The sequence below is a fragment of the Macrotis lagotis genome, chromosome 3 (genome assembly GCF_037893015.1).
Source record: "Macrotis lagotis isolate mMagLag1 chromosome 3, bilby.v1.9.chrom.fasta, whole genome shotgun sequence".
NCBI classification, from domain to species: Eukaryota; Metazoa; Chordata; class Mammalia; order Peramelemorphia; family Peramelidae; genus Macrotis; species Macrotis lagotis.
Window position 1 is genome coordinate 203342817 of NC_133660.1, and position 13619 is coordinate 203356435.

General features: G+C 35.1%; 1 long non-coding RNA gene across 1 annotated transcript in view; it reads left to right on the plus strand.

Moving 5' to 3' along the window:
- The first annotated feature begins 1235 nt into the window (after positions 1-1235).
- LOC141516385 (uncharacterized) overlaps positions 1236-13619 on the plus strand; it is an 87039-nt gene continuing 74655 nt past the window's right edge. The window contains exon 1 of the long non-coding RNA XR_012476680.1: positions 1236-1767. This is a non-coding gene — a long non-coding RNA (uncharacterized LOC141516385). The remainder of the gene's footprint in view (positions 1768-13619) is intronic.

Here is a 13619-nt window from a genome sequence, read left to right on the forward strand (position 1 = left end):
CTAGGCTACATGTGCCCATATAAAAAGGGGTAGCAAGGAAGGATTTTTAAAAAGTTTTATTTTGTTATATTTTTCTCATTCCCATTGAAAAATGGTTAAATAAAAAGAAAACTCATAACAAATCTGGACAGTTATGCAAAATAATTTCTACATGGAAAACATCCCAAAATTCAGAATCTCATTCTGCATTTTAATTCCATCACTTGTCTGACAGAGGGTGGGCAGTACACTCATCCTCAGGAATTAGAATTTTTCATTTCCCTGATCATATTTCTAAATTCTTTCAAAATTGTCTTTATAATGTTGTGGTCATTGTATAAATTGTTCTTTTGGTTCTGTGAACTTCATTCTGCATCAGTTCATAGAGGTCTTTCCAGTTTCCTTTAAAAGTATAACATTTGGTTTCCTGTAACATAGTAGGTAGGCATTTAATAAATTGATTGATAAATTGGTTAATAAACTGATTGATGATTTATTGGTACTTTGGTATTTCTGCTGGTACAATAATATTCATTATATTCATATACCACAAGTTGTTTAATCATTTACTAATAGTTGAGCAATCCTTTTCATTTTTTTTAAAGCAGGGCAGGTTAGTGAAATGATCTGGAAGCTATGAACAGACTATGTAAGAATCATAGAATCTCAGATTTAGTAGGAATTTCATAATTTTTTTGTTCCATCTCATATCTGAATGGAAAACTCGTAACTTAACCAGAATCTACTCTACAAAATAATCTGAAGTGGTCACCTTTTGAGATAGTGAACTCATTCCTTCCTGAGGCTGAATTTTCCATTTTTGGAAAGCTCTTAGGAAATTTTTGCTTACATTAAGTGTTGGTCATCACACACTAAGTTCAGACTCTTTGTAAGGGGAGAGTTTACATGGAGGTAAGAAAGAGAGAGGAGCAGAGAGTCAGAGCCAAAAGATTAGAGATACCATTATAAATATTTTCACAAATATGAAGACAAGAAATTGAGTGTTACTCCTCTAAGAAAGACTATTCGAAACTAATGACATCTTGTTCCCAGTACCATGGATAAAAGTATGCTCCAAATTTAGATCAGAATGTATTCCATAGTTCTCACTCATTTTTGAGACAAATTTCCACAAGAATTGGAAAGATTTATCATATCCCATCAGTTGGGGAGACTGATATTCCAACTCATTTAATTTGTTTTTAGGGATTCAAAGGTGTCCGAAGAAAGAAAATGATTCTTGAAGGAGGATTTGTATGAGGGAGTCAGGGAGAGAAGGTTTGGAAGCTTATTCAGTTATCTGGCATTCCTATTATTCCATTTGACTTTTCTCTCCCCTTGTCTCCTGCCATCTAGTTGATTTTATGTTCCCTTGTCAGAGTCCACAAATCAGTACAGGATATATAGTATATGTCAGTGAGTCTAAGAGGGCTTCCTTCCAGGCCCAACTGTAGCAAGGGTCAATTAAGTCACAGGGAGGGTAGACAATGGAGCTGCAGCTGGAACAAATCAACTAGCCAGGCAATAGGGTTTCAGCCTGTAAAAGGTCAGCAGGCAACAGAAGGGAACAGTTGTAAGCAGAGTGAGGAGGAAACGTGCTGCCAGTTGTTCAAATTCTGGTTGTAGAAGAAGCAGAACATCCCAATGAAGTGATGCTTCATGGTCTTTGTAAACAAAGGATAATGGCTTTAGAGTTGGGGGACCCCTTCAAACTCATCCAAGGCATCTCCATTTTTCTGAGGAAGAAACTGAGAGGAGAAAAGTTACCTTCCCAAGTTCACACAAGCAGTAAGTGATATATCAATTTGTGGACCCTGGTTTTCTGATTGTAAATGTTTCCATTATACCATGTAGTTTTCATTTCTCCTCTTGACTTTTCCCAGTTGATTTTTTAAACATGATTCCATCTCACTATGACAGCTCAGTTTTAGTATTTAATGGATCTTAGTATTTAATGTCAGTGAAGAAGATACACAAGCATCTATATTAAGGAGATGATGGATACTCATGGGAAGAGATGCATTGCTCAAAACTGTATGCCACATCATATATAATAGTAATGGATCCAGTGCTAGTCTTAAGCAAAGACAACTTGGGTTCAAATTTGATCTCTGACAATAAGTAGCTGTGTGACCCTGGGCACCTCATAAAACTTATCTGATTCCATTCCTTCAACTACTAAGTGATTAATAGTATCACTAGTAAATAAGTCATAGGGTTATGGTGAAGCTCTAAAAATCATATATTTAGAACTGGAAGGGACCTTTCCATTTCACAGATCAGGAAACTGAGACCTAGGGAGGGTATGACTTGCCTCATGTCACACAAGTAGTAAAAATCCCAGAATTACTCTCGCTTTTTCCATTTTCCTTAGTGAGATAAAGTATGTTAAGAACTGCATAAATCTTAAAGTGATATCTAAATGTCTGTTATAGCAGTTTACAGTTATAGAACCTTAGCTCAATTCAATCAATAAACATTAGGTAACTCTTTTGTGCTTTGTCCAAAGCATTGGTGATACACACCAAGGCAAAAGAACATCCCGACCTTCAAGGAACTAATACCTGAAACAGGATGCAACAATAAAACAAATGTGTACAAACAAGCTATAATAAGGAATAATTAAAAGAGGAAGGCTAGAAATAAAATAGTGGTGTCAAGCACAAATAGAAATAGTGGTCCCTAAACAGTTTTAAAAAGATCCCTGGGGGCAGCTAGGTGGCACAGTGGATAAAGCACCAGCCCTGGAGTCAGGAGTACCTGGGTTCAAATCCAGTCTCAGACACTTAATAATTACCTAGATGTGTGACCTTGGGCAAGCCACTTAACCCCATTTGCCTTGCAAAAACCTAAAAAAAAAAGATCCCTGAGTCTGCATACTGATTAGAAAGCCACATATTAACATTATCTATGTTCAACTGTATTTTTTTTTTATTTTGCTAAACATTTCCCAATTATATTTTAATTGGGTTGGCCAAACTCCGGAGTACTGGGGAGAAGAAGGCATGCCGTCAAGTCTTATTTGACATCTCTGTTGTAAAAAGATGGATTCTAGTTGGGACTTGACAGAAGTCAGGAAAACCATAAAGTTACCTGTGTTAAGAATGGAGAGCATTCCAGACATAGGAGACAGAGAAAAATACCAGTACATAGAATATCTTGTTTGAGGAGTAGTAAGGAGGTCATTGTCAATGGCCTGAAAACTTGATGGTGGAGAGAAAAGCCTAAGAAGAATGGAAAGGTGAAGTAGAGGGGAGAGTTGGTTGTGAAGAACTTTGAATGCTAAATAGAGAATTTGCATTTGATCCTTATGGGGGCTAAGAAGCTACTAGAATAACTAGTAGGGGATGGTGGTGACATGGTAAACTTCATAAATTGAGAGGTAGTAAGCACCTCAAAAGTCATCTAATCCAACTCCTTATTTTAAATATGAATAAAATGAGACTGTAGATGCTAGGTGTCTCACCCAAGGTCACATAATAAAAACATATGCATTTCAAAGTTATTAAATTACTTTGCAAATATTGCACTTAATCCTCATAATAACTTTAAGTAAGAAACTACTATTATCCTTATTTTACAGATAAGTAAATTGAGTTATGCAGGAGTTAAATGACTTATTCAAAATCTCAGAACTACAAAGTATTGGAGACTGGATTAGAAGTCAGGTCATTCTGACTGCAGGTCTAATGATAACCAATGAGTTACCTTATCAGTCAGTTGAAGCTGATCTTTAACTTAAAATTCAATATTCTTTCCATTAATCACACTGTCTACTAATCATGTTTATGCCTTACAACAACCTTGTAAGGCAAGTGATATAATTATTATGTTGTTGCTTTTATTATCTCATTCATCTCTTACTTAAAGAGGTCCATATGGAAACAACCATCTAATAAATAGCTATCTTGCTATTATTCATTTATGCTTAATATTCTTTGAAATCTCGCAAAGGCAGGTCAATAAATGACTTTGATTAAAAGTATTAGCATATAAGCTTAGCTTCTAAAGGCTTATAGAATGCACCCTTGCTACAACTACAGATCAATTAAGTAATGACTTAATTTCTCTATTTTTTTTTTACCAGTTGATCTGTTGCTCTAATAATATTTATTAGTATTGTCCTACTTTGGGGTGGTCAAATAGGAATCACTCTTTGATGGTCCTTGGGTAACATTAATATTGTACAGGCATTTGTTTGGATACTTTCTAAATCTAGTATGGCTCACTTTCCAAATCTTAAAGCATATATTAAGTCTGATATCAAGTGGGTGTCAATTGCTTTAGAAAATGTTCTATCAATATTGGATTATAGAATGCTAGAATTTGAATGTATTCAAGCATAGTTTTCTTTTACAATCAATATGCCTTTCCTGAAGGAGATAATGGTATTTGTAGGTATTACCTTCATCCATTGCTTCAGTATGACCTCAGATCAAAACCTGAAACATTCAATTCTCTATCTTTCCTTATCCTGTGTGTGTGTCTGTGTCTGTGTATTACATCAAAGCAATTTTGTAATTATCAAGTTGCTTTGATATGAAAAAATCCCCTTGATATCAATGAAAAAAAGATTAAATTATTTTAGTGGAGTCATATAATTTGTTTTCATTCATATCCATCAAATGATTATGTTTTGGTTCAACCCTCTCTTTCTGTTTAGGAAAGGTGATAATGTATTTAAGAACTAGGCAGAAGCACAATCAGATTACATTTTCTCTGTGTAAATGCCATAATTCTTGATATTCCTATGTTGGTGGTATCATCTAAATATAGAATGGTATGACCAGTGGACTTCATATACTCCAGTATCTGGGTCTGTTTTAAATAAGGACTTTCAATTAAGATACCATGAGTATAGGGTATATTGAAGGCTCTGAAACAATCAATAAAAGCAGGACTGTATAGTCAGTCAATAAATGTACCATTTGGAGTGACTTGTCTAATAAGTAAGTATTAAATCATTATAAATTTCTCCTTGTATCTATGAGATTCTTAGTGTATTCTTTTTTATTTTTGTTACTTATCCTACGTATTTTTCTTTGTGTTTATACTTTTTTTGATGTGTTATGTCACGAATGCTTTGTAAAAGCACATAATTAAGTAACCAACCCATTATTGGAGTTGTCACTGTTTTTCTCATCTTTTGGTTGTAAATATGGGGTGTCTTCGATCAAGGAAGATGAGATCAGACTTCTACATGAGAGACATTAATAAAGTGTTTTGATTGTAATCCGTGTGCCAATATGAAATGTTTAAGCCAGAAATTATGAATCTTATCCAGTTCCATCACTTTCTAATTTTCATAGAATCTGGAGTTTCAGTTACCTCCCTGTAGGGAACTTTTGTCATTTATATATTAACAATGGGCATCCTGTCTGTTTCTCATTATATGCAATTTACATTTTGGTTATAAGGGGCTTCTTGTGAATGTATAGATGACAAGAGATTTTCTATATTCTCCTTTTTTGGAAATTTTCTGACTCTCTCTCTGTTCTTTGTTTTTCCAAACCTCTGTCATAAAATTTTTGACTGATGTTGAATTGTTAATTTGGGTTTCTTATATGCCTTAATATTTTGACTTTTGCTGTAAATTAATAATTAAGATACTTTAGAATTTCTAGTATACTTTCTCTCCCTAGATTCCATCCTGCATCGGTTTTTCTTTCTTTCAATTAAATAACATGTGTTTAGATTTTCTATTATGCTAACTGGCTAGATAAGGCATTTAGGGAGGTCAATGGATAGAGTACCAGCTTTGGAATCAGGAAGTCCTGAATTCAAATTTGACTTCAGACATTTACTGGCTGTAGAACCCTGGGCAAGTTGCTTATCTCTTCTTGACTCAGTTTCTTCATCTGTGAACTGAGTTGGAAAAGAAAATAACATGCTACTCCAGTATCTTTGCCAAGAAAACCCCAGATGGGGTTACAAAGAGTCAGACATAACTCAAAACAGCTGAACATCTTACAGTTTTCAAAACTTTCCTGCTGATCTTCAACTTTTAATGTAAGTTACTTCTGACTTTGTTAAGGTCTTTGAACCTAGAAATATTCTTCAATAGTTATCCCTTTACTCCTAATAATCTTACTATGATAGTGCTCATTGTCTTGAAAATACTGTGGTGCATAATCCCGAAATATTTTCATGCTTTAAGTCAAATATCTGAGAGAATCCATGATTCTTATGCCAAATGATAGCTTTCTTTAATTACTTTGTTTTGGTGTAGTTGGTATATTAATTGGATTCATACCAAAAAGATTCAAAGCAAGCTTTTTGAAATTCCAGTCTAAGTGTTCCCATTTCCTTGTCAAATTCATTTGAGCTACTTAATTCTTGTTAATCATACATACATACTTTTATCACACATTTCATTTTAAGCAAAAATCTATAAAGTATATTTTAATTGATGATTTCCAATGACCTTGAGTTCCTTCTCATTTCTCTTTTTATATTTGAACAATCCTTGACTATTTGTCTTATTTCATCTAATTTAGAATTAGGGATCAAGTGTTTTCTTATAATTTCCTTTTACTGATCTGTAATATATTGGTATGTGACTAGAAGCTAAAGATTGCAGTGACAAAAAGAAGTACAGTGCTCTTGCTTGTTAACTGGTAAGATTTTTTTCAGTTTTGTTATGATTTAGTACTGGCCCACAATTAAAGTATTTGTGTCTTAAATCCCTCTTGCTTATTCTAATGAAATGCTTGCTTCCATGGTCAATTCCAACTGCACTGAACCATGTCTAACAGGTGGATGTTACTATTTTTGATTCTTTCTTCCTTGTCATTCTTTTTTGTGGTACCATAACTTGATAGAACTCTACTCAGAGCTGATCATTATGACACTTTTGAGTACAACCAGTCCTCTCTTCTCTATTGTGTTCTCTTCAGATTTCTTTGAGTTTTCACAGTGCTCACATCACCTTTCTTGGTTGCTAGTCTAATACATGATATTGCTAGATATTCCCAATTTATCAATGTTACAGAATTCCTGACAATCTTTTACTCAACAGTCAGCCAATCAAGAAGCATGTCTTAAGCACTAAATATGTTCTGACCACTGGGCTAAGTGCTTAACATAAAAAGCAAAGCAAAAAGCAGGTCCATCTCTCAAGGAGCACATAATCTTGTAGAGGAAATAATGTACACAGGATAAATTGGGGATAAGTACAGTAGGAAGGTGATAAGATTAAGGGAATGGAGGAAGGTTTCTTGCAAAAGGTAAGATTTTAATTGGTCTTTGAAGGAATCCTAGAAGTGAAGACAAGGTTGGTGGGAATTTCAGACTTGGGAGACAGCAAAAATTAGGGAAATGGTGTTATATTAAAGGAAAAGTAAGACTAGATATCAATGAACTGCAATATTTACAGAAGCAATTTGAATGTAAGAAGACTAGAAAAGTAGGAAAGGTTCAGATTATTATAGACTTTGAATGCCTGAGGATTTTTCTGTTTCATCATGAAGGCAATAGGAAACCAGTAGGATTTATTGAAAATTGAGGATTAGCATGGTAAATCCCACCTTTAAGGAAGAATCAATTTAGCAACCAAATGGAGGATGAGGTTAAATTGGAAGAGGCTTGTGGCAAGCAGACCAATTGTAAGGTTATTGTAATGATCCAGATGTGAGGAAATGGGTTTCCTGCATCCAGGTGGAGGATGTATCAGAAGAGAGAAGGGGAAAGTATTTGAGAGATGTCATGAATGTAAAATTGACAGGTCTTGGCAACAGATTGAATATAAGAAGAAAGAAAGAAGGATGTCCAGCTTAGAGGACTGAGAGAATATAAGGAGAGGGAAAGGCTAATGAGCTAAATTTGGCATGTGTTTACAGGACATCCAGTTGGAGGTGTTCAACAGACAATTCTACGTGTAAGAAGGGAAGATAGGAGAGTAGTTCAGACTGGAAAAACAGATCTAAGAATTATCAGATTAGAGATGATAATTGTGTTTCAGATGCTCTTCCGAACTGATTGTTAAAATATTGTTGTGAGCATTTACATCTTAAGAGTCAGCAAATGAGGGCATAGTTTACTGTTTTGTTGATAATTTAGTCTTAAGAAAGTAATGGAGAAGATATTAATGATGCAGATTAAACTGAAAAATGTGCCCTGTGTACATTTCTCCTTCCAAGAACTGGTTGTTAAAATTTTACCAGCACACTCTTGGTCTCAGAGCACTTAATCTTCTCTGTGTGTCACCCTTTGATATTCCTCTATTCTTTTTACAACTTCCCTTTTACCTCCCTCTCTCCCCCATGAGTTACATGAACAGTGGATTGGGCTTTGAGGTGACATGATGTTTTATTATTATTATTTCTCTCATCATCATCACTATTTTGATCAGGGTCAATGAATTTATCAGTGTGGGAAATCTCTCAGGTGGGGAAACTCCCTTTGTTAATTCAGAATAGCATTTCATTTATAACTTGTTTTAGAGTTACCCAGGTCACCAAGAAATTAGTGACTACTCCATGGTGATGCAACTAGTAGTATATGTTTATCAGTGCTTTCTTTACTATATCATAATGATTTGTTAATTTTTTTTAAAAACCCTCATAATTTACTAAAATATCCACTCTGTGAAAAGTGTTGGATTCTAGTAGCTTTGCTAAGGAAATTCTAAATGGGGTTACAAAGAACAGACATGACTAAAATGAAACAACAACCACTATAATAAACCTTAAGAGAGGCACAATATTCAGGGATGATATGGTCTGTCATTTCATGGAGCTTTCAGAGATATGCCATATACACAAGTAATCATAGTATTCCATAATATATGATAATTATAGAGTATAATAAAATTCCTTATAGGCTTGTTTTCACCCAGGAATCTCCTACATGTATATTAGAATCACTCAGGAATTGTTAGAAGATGAAGCAGGAATCAAGAAGCCCTGAGTTTGAATCCTGCCCTAGACATGTAAGAGACTGCAAAATTCACTTGATATTTCTTAACTCCAATTTTCTCATCTGTAAATTAGTAATCATTGTGACACCTACTTCACCAAATTATTGTAAGAATCAAAAATATAATATGTAAGGCATTATATCTGCTCTATAGAGTTTTATAAATCTTAAAACTCTATATAAATCCTAGCCATTAGTAGTGTTAATCATTGCCCTACTGATAATTTAATCATATTAATACTAGCTAAAATTTTATAGACTTTGATATTTAGAAAGTACTTTACAAATATTCCCTCACTTTATTAAATGGAAAGAAATTAGTTCCTATATATTTCCCAGCTATTTATGCATCTCCATACCGTGTTACCCTCATTTCAGCCTTTATCCTCATCTATCTCTCTCACCAGAATCTTGAACTTCCAGTCCTGGGATGCTGAGCATGATATATATGAAAAAAATTTTCTCACCACACCTTGCTGAGATAATGCTGGAAGATTTCCACCATGACTCCCTAAAAGAAAGAAAGTACTTAAAAAATTCTGTCTCTTTGTGTGTGTGTGTGTATGTGTGTCTCCACCCCCTCCTCCACTCCTTTCAACCTGTCCCTCACCCCCCCCAAAGAATTGTGATTTGAAAAGATAAACTTTTCATTGAACGAATGAATGGAAGTAGGAAGGCTTATTATCAGAATGACTCCTTGGGAGATTCCTTCAAGGGATTCACTTAGGCCCTCAAAGGACTGGCACCAAGGTACCAGCTGCTCTCAAACAGAAATGAAATGCAGTAATACAAGAAGAGGGAATGACAATGCTGAGGGAAGAGTACTCAACTTGCTGTGGTCTGTAATTGTGAAATTGAAATGGGTGAGAGGGAAAAGAAGGATGCAACTCAATTGCTAGAAACCTTTTGATGACCAGAATGAAACTAGAAAGGGTTGAAAATTTGGGAACTAAGACTCTTACAGAAGAGAGACAGACACAATAATTGCTCAGCCCATCTTTGTGGACCCTAGGAAAGGAAGGCAGTCTTGTGATGGGTTTCCTCAATGAAAGCACCCTTTCACCATTTCTGCTTTTTAATCTAAGACCCCTAGTCTGCCTGATGTGTTCCAATTACCTGACTTTATGCCTACTATAATGATGTCATTGCTTCCTTCTCTTTTTGAAAGTTTATATAACTTTGTTTAACAGTACCTCATTGGTTTATGTTAGAATTAGTACATACATATTAATTGACATTCTGTAATACTCCTACTTCATGTCTCTTGATCTAGTATTTAGAAAAGAATAGTTGACTGGATAAAAAGCTTTGCAATAACTTTCTCTGGTAAAGAGCTGACATATATAACATGTATATATACATATATATCTTTTCAATATATATAAGTGAGAAATTCCTTAGGAGATAAATGGTCAAAAACATAACTAGATAGTTTTGAGGCAAGAAATATAAGCATCAATTACCAAATGAAAAAACTTCTCCAAGTGAGAATTGCAAATTAAAAGAATTGCTATTGCATCTTAGAACATTGACAATATTGACAAATCTATTGACAAAGAAAACAAAAGAAAGGAAAATGATAATTGTTGAAAGGGCTATAGAAAAAACAGGCTCTATTGGTGGGGCTGCAAAATAACCCATATTTCTGTATAGTTGTTCTGCCTCTAGCAGAGAGGAGAGAGAGAGAGAGAGAGAGAGAGAGAGAGAGAGAGAGAGAGAGAGAGAGAGAGAGGCAGAGACAGAGAGAGACAGAGACAAAATGTGCTTCAGCCAAAAGCTAAATGACTAAAACCTACTCTCTCATGCTCTTGTACCCGACTTGTTCACTACTGTGATGGAGCTGATCCAGGGAGAGGTCCAATGTCTTTTGTGTCATATTTATTTATTTATTTCTTCAGAGGCTATAATGATCAAGGTCTTGATGCATATAGGAAAAATTGTAATGGAATGATCCATTTTTCTGGGCTTCATTTTCCAGATACCTAGATGAGAGGAATGAGACAGATAATTTCTCAGGTCATTCCCAACTAAACTCAATGATCCTCCTTGACACTATTCATTCATTCATTCATTCATTTATTTATTTGTGGCATTGGTTAGTTATCATTCTTATCTTATTAATACTTGGTTATCAAATTTCCATTGCATGGTGCTGGAAAGGACAAAAAAAAACAGCTGACATTTATCCAACATTGTACATGCAACAAAGTGCTTTAAATATATTATCACAACATGCCCAAAGGGTAGATAATTCAAGAAGCATTATCTATATATTTAAAGATGAGTAAACTGAGCCTCAGAGTGGTGTATTCAGCCCAGGGCAAACTTGCCTTGGTCCTCGAGTACAGATAGGAGAGCAGTGCCCTCACACCTGATCCATGGCACCTCTTTTTCAGGTCTATCTTCCTGCCTGCTTACTGGAGGCATAGGGCTTGACCCCTTCTTCCCAGAGGAACTATATAGAGTTCAAATTCTCTTCTATACCACAACCTTCCACCTATGAGAATTATTATTGTTATTATTATTATTTTACCTAGGTGTTGACATTTCTGGTTACAGTTGTAATCTGGTACAGATTGCAGATGGCTTTTAATGCCAGAGTTTTTAGTTGATGCCATAGGCAATAAGAATCCAGTTGAACTTTATGTTTAAGGAAGTCATACAGTCACAGGTTTATTTTCAGAAGAAATCTGTGATCCTGGGCAAGACAATGAACCTCCTTGAGCCTCAATTTCCCTATCTGTTATAAAACCCTTCAAGCTCTATGTCTGTGTGGATTTGTGCTTAAGGAGAAAATGCAAGATAGGAACTTTAAGATTCCTCAGAAATACTTCATGACTTGGTCACACAAGCCAATTAGCATTCAAACAGATAATTTCTTAGCATTAACTAAAAATGTTTCCAATTAAATTGTTGTTGCTGTTCTTTCTTTGGAATATATATTATTTCCAGGCAGGAGTGTGCTGGTACATGTTTAACAATCTGCTTTCCAGAAAAAAAATACATTAAACACTTTTTAAGTTTCATCTTCATTACTAACATTTTATTCATTATTTTTTTAAAAAATCTAAAAATCAACAAAACAGTAAATCATTCCTTGAATTATATTTTACCAATTTTTCAAGGTATAAATGTTATCTTGGAAAATTTAACAATTTGCTCACTCTGGTTGAGCAGGCTCCTAAACAGATTCTTCCTAGTACTTAAATGCAAAATAATGAAGAAGGGATGGAATACTTTTGAAAATTTTGAAATACCTTTTTTTAATGAACCTAGAAGACAAGGAATGATTTCATGAAGATGAAAGGGAAACTATGGTTTAATGTAATTAATTGAAAATACTAGATAAAGTATACAATTAAAATAAACTTCAAGTTTACAATTTAGAGGGACAGCTAGGTGGTGCAGTGGATAGAGTACTGGGTCTGAAGTCATCGTCCTGAATTCAAATTGGACCTCAGACTCTAGCTTTGTGATCCTGGGCAAGTCATTTAATCATATTTGCCTCAGTTTTCTCATCTACAATGTGAACTGGAGAGAAGGAAATGGCAAAGTATTCCAATAATTTTGCCAAAACATCTCAAATGGAGTCACTAAGAATTTGGACATGAGAGAAGAGTAAGAAGCTGAAGATTAAATATCATGTAGAATGCATGGCCACATTCCCGAACTTGCACTATGTAATGATTTGCATCTGCTCAATGCCAACAGAAAGAGATTGAGGGCTGGGAGGGTGGCGATGTGGGGGGAAGGTAGAAGAGGGAAGACCTTTTGAAACCAAGTTAAGGAGTAAAAATTGTATCTTTTCCTTTGTGGAAACATTCATTCCTCATCTTTTTAGCCTAGGTTTTAGCTTCAAGTTGAAAAGTATAATTATACCAGGAAATAAGACTTCTGATGAGTCTGTTCATCATTCGCTTGTCCATTTGAATAAGGATCCCACCAATTGAAAAAACAAAACAAAACAAAACACACTTGTTCTTTCTGCACCAGTTTAAGCATGGGCCCACACCCACACACAGAAACAGATACTCCTTCCCCAACCCCCCCCACACAAAAAAATCTAGTGAGATAGCTTTAATTTTTTTCATATATGGAATTAGCAGCCACAAGTAAATATTCCTTAGGACTTGCAGCAGACAAGCTCATCCTTGTGGCTACTATGGGCTGATTCCTTTATCAGAGCACTTTAGTAGTCCTACAGCAAATGAATCTATTTTACCCAAATATTTGATTTAATTGTGTGAAATGGCCTCATACTTTCTGTGTAGTATTTGCTTTCCTACTCATCCCCCCCACACCGTCCTAGGTTTCCATGCATAAAATATTCATATCTATACTTTTTACAAGTGAATTTTGGAAAACAAAAAAATAGAAAGTATAAATAAAAACAGCCAGGGGCAGAACTGTATTCTGTGCTCTGGACATTTATATGACTATTTACAGTTCTCACCAGGGGAAAGAAGGGGGGGTGGGGGTGAAGAGAGGAGAGAGACTTACCATAGCAACTGAAGCAAGTCTATGATACATTTTTCTCTTTGTCTTAGAGCTGCAAAATACCTTGCAAAGAAAACACAGGGAAGCCAAATGTGCACTTTGCTACTTTTTACAGTTTAGAAGGAAGGCGTTTTCTCACCTCGACTTTTTGTTTCATTGGTGGGCAAGGCTGTTTTACACATGATGCCCTGGCTCTAGTAGTGAAGGTCTGGGCACAGCTGGAATGC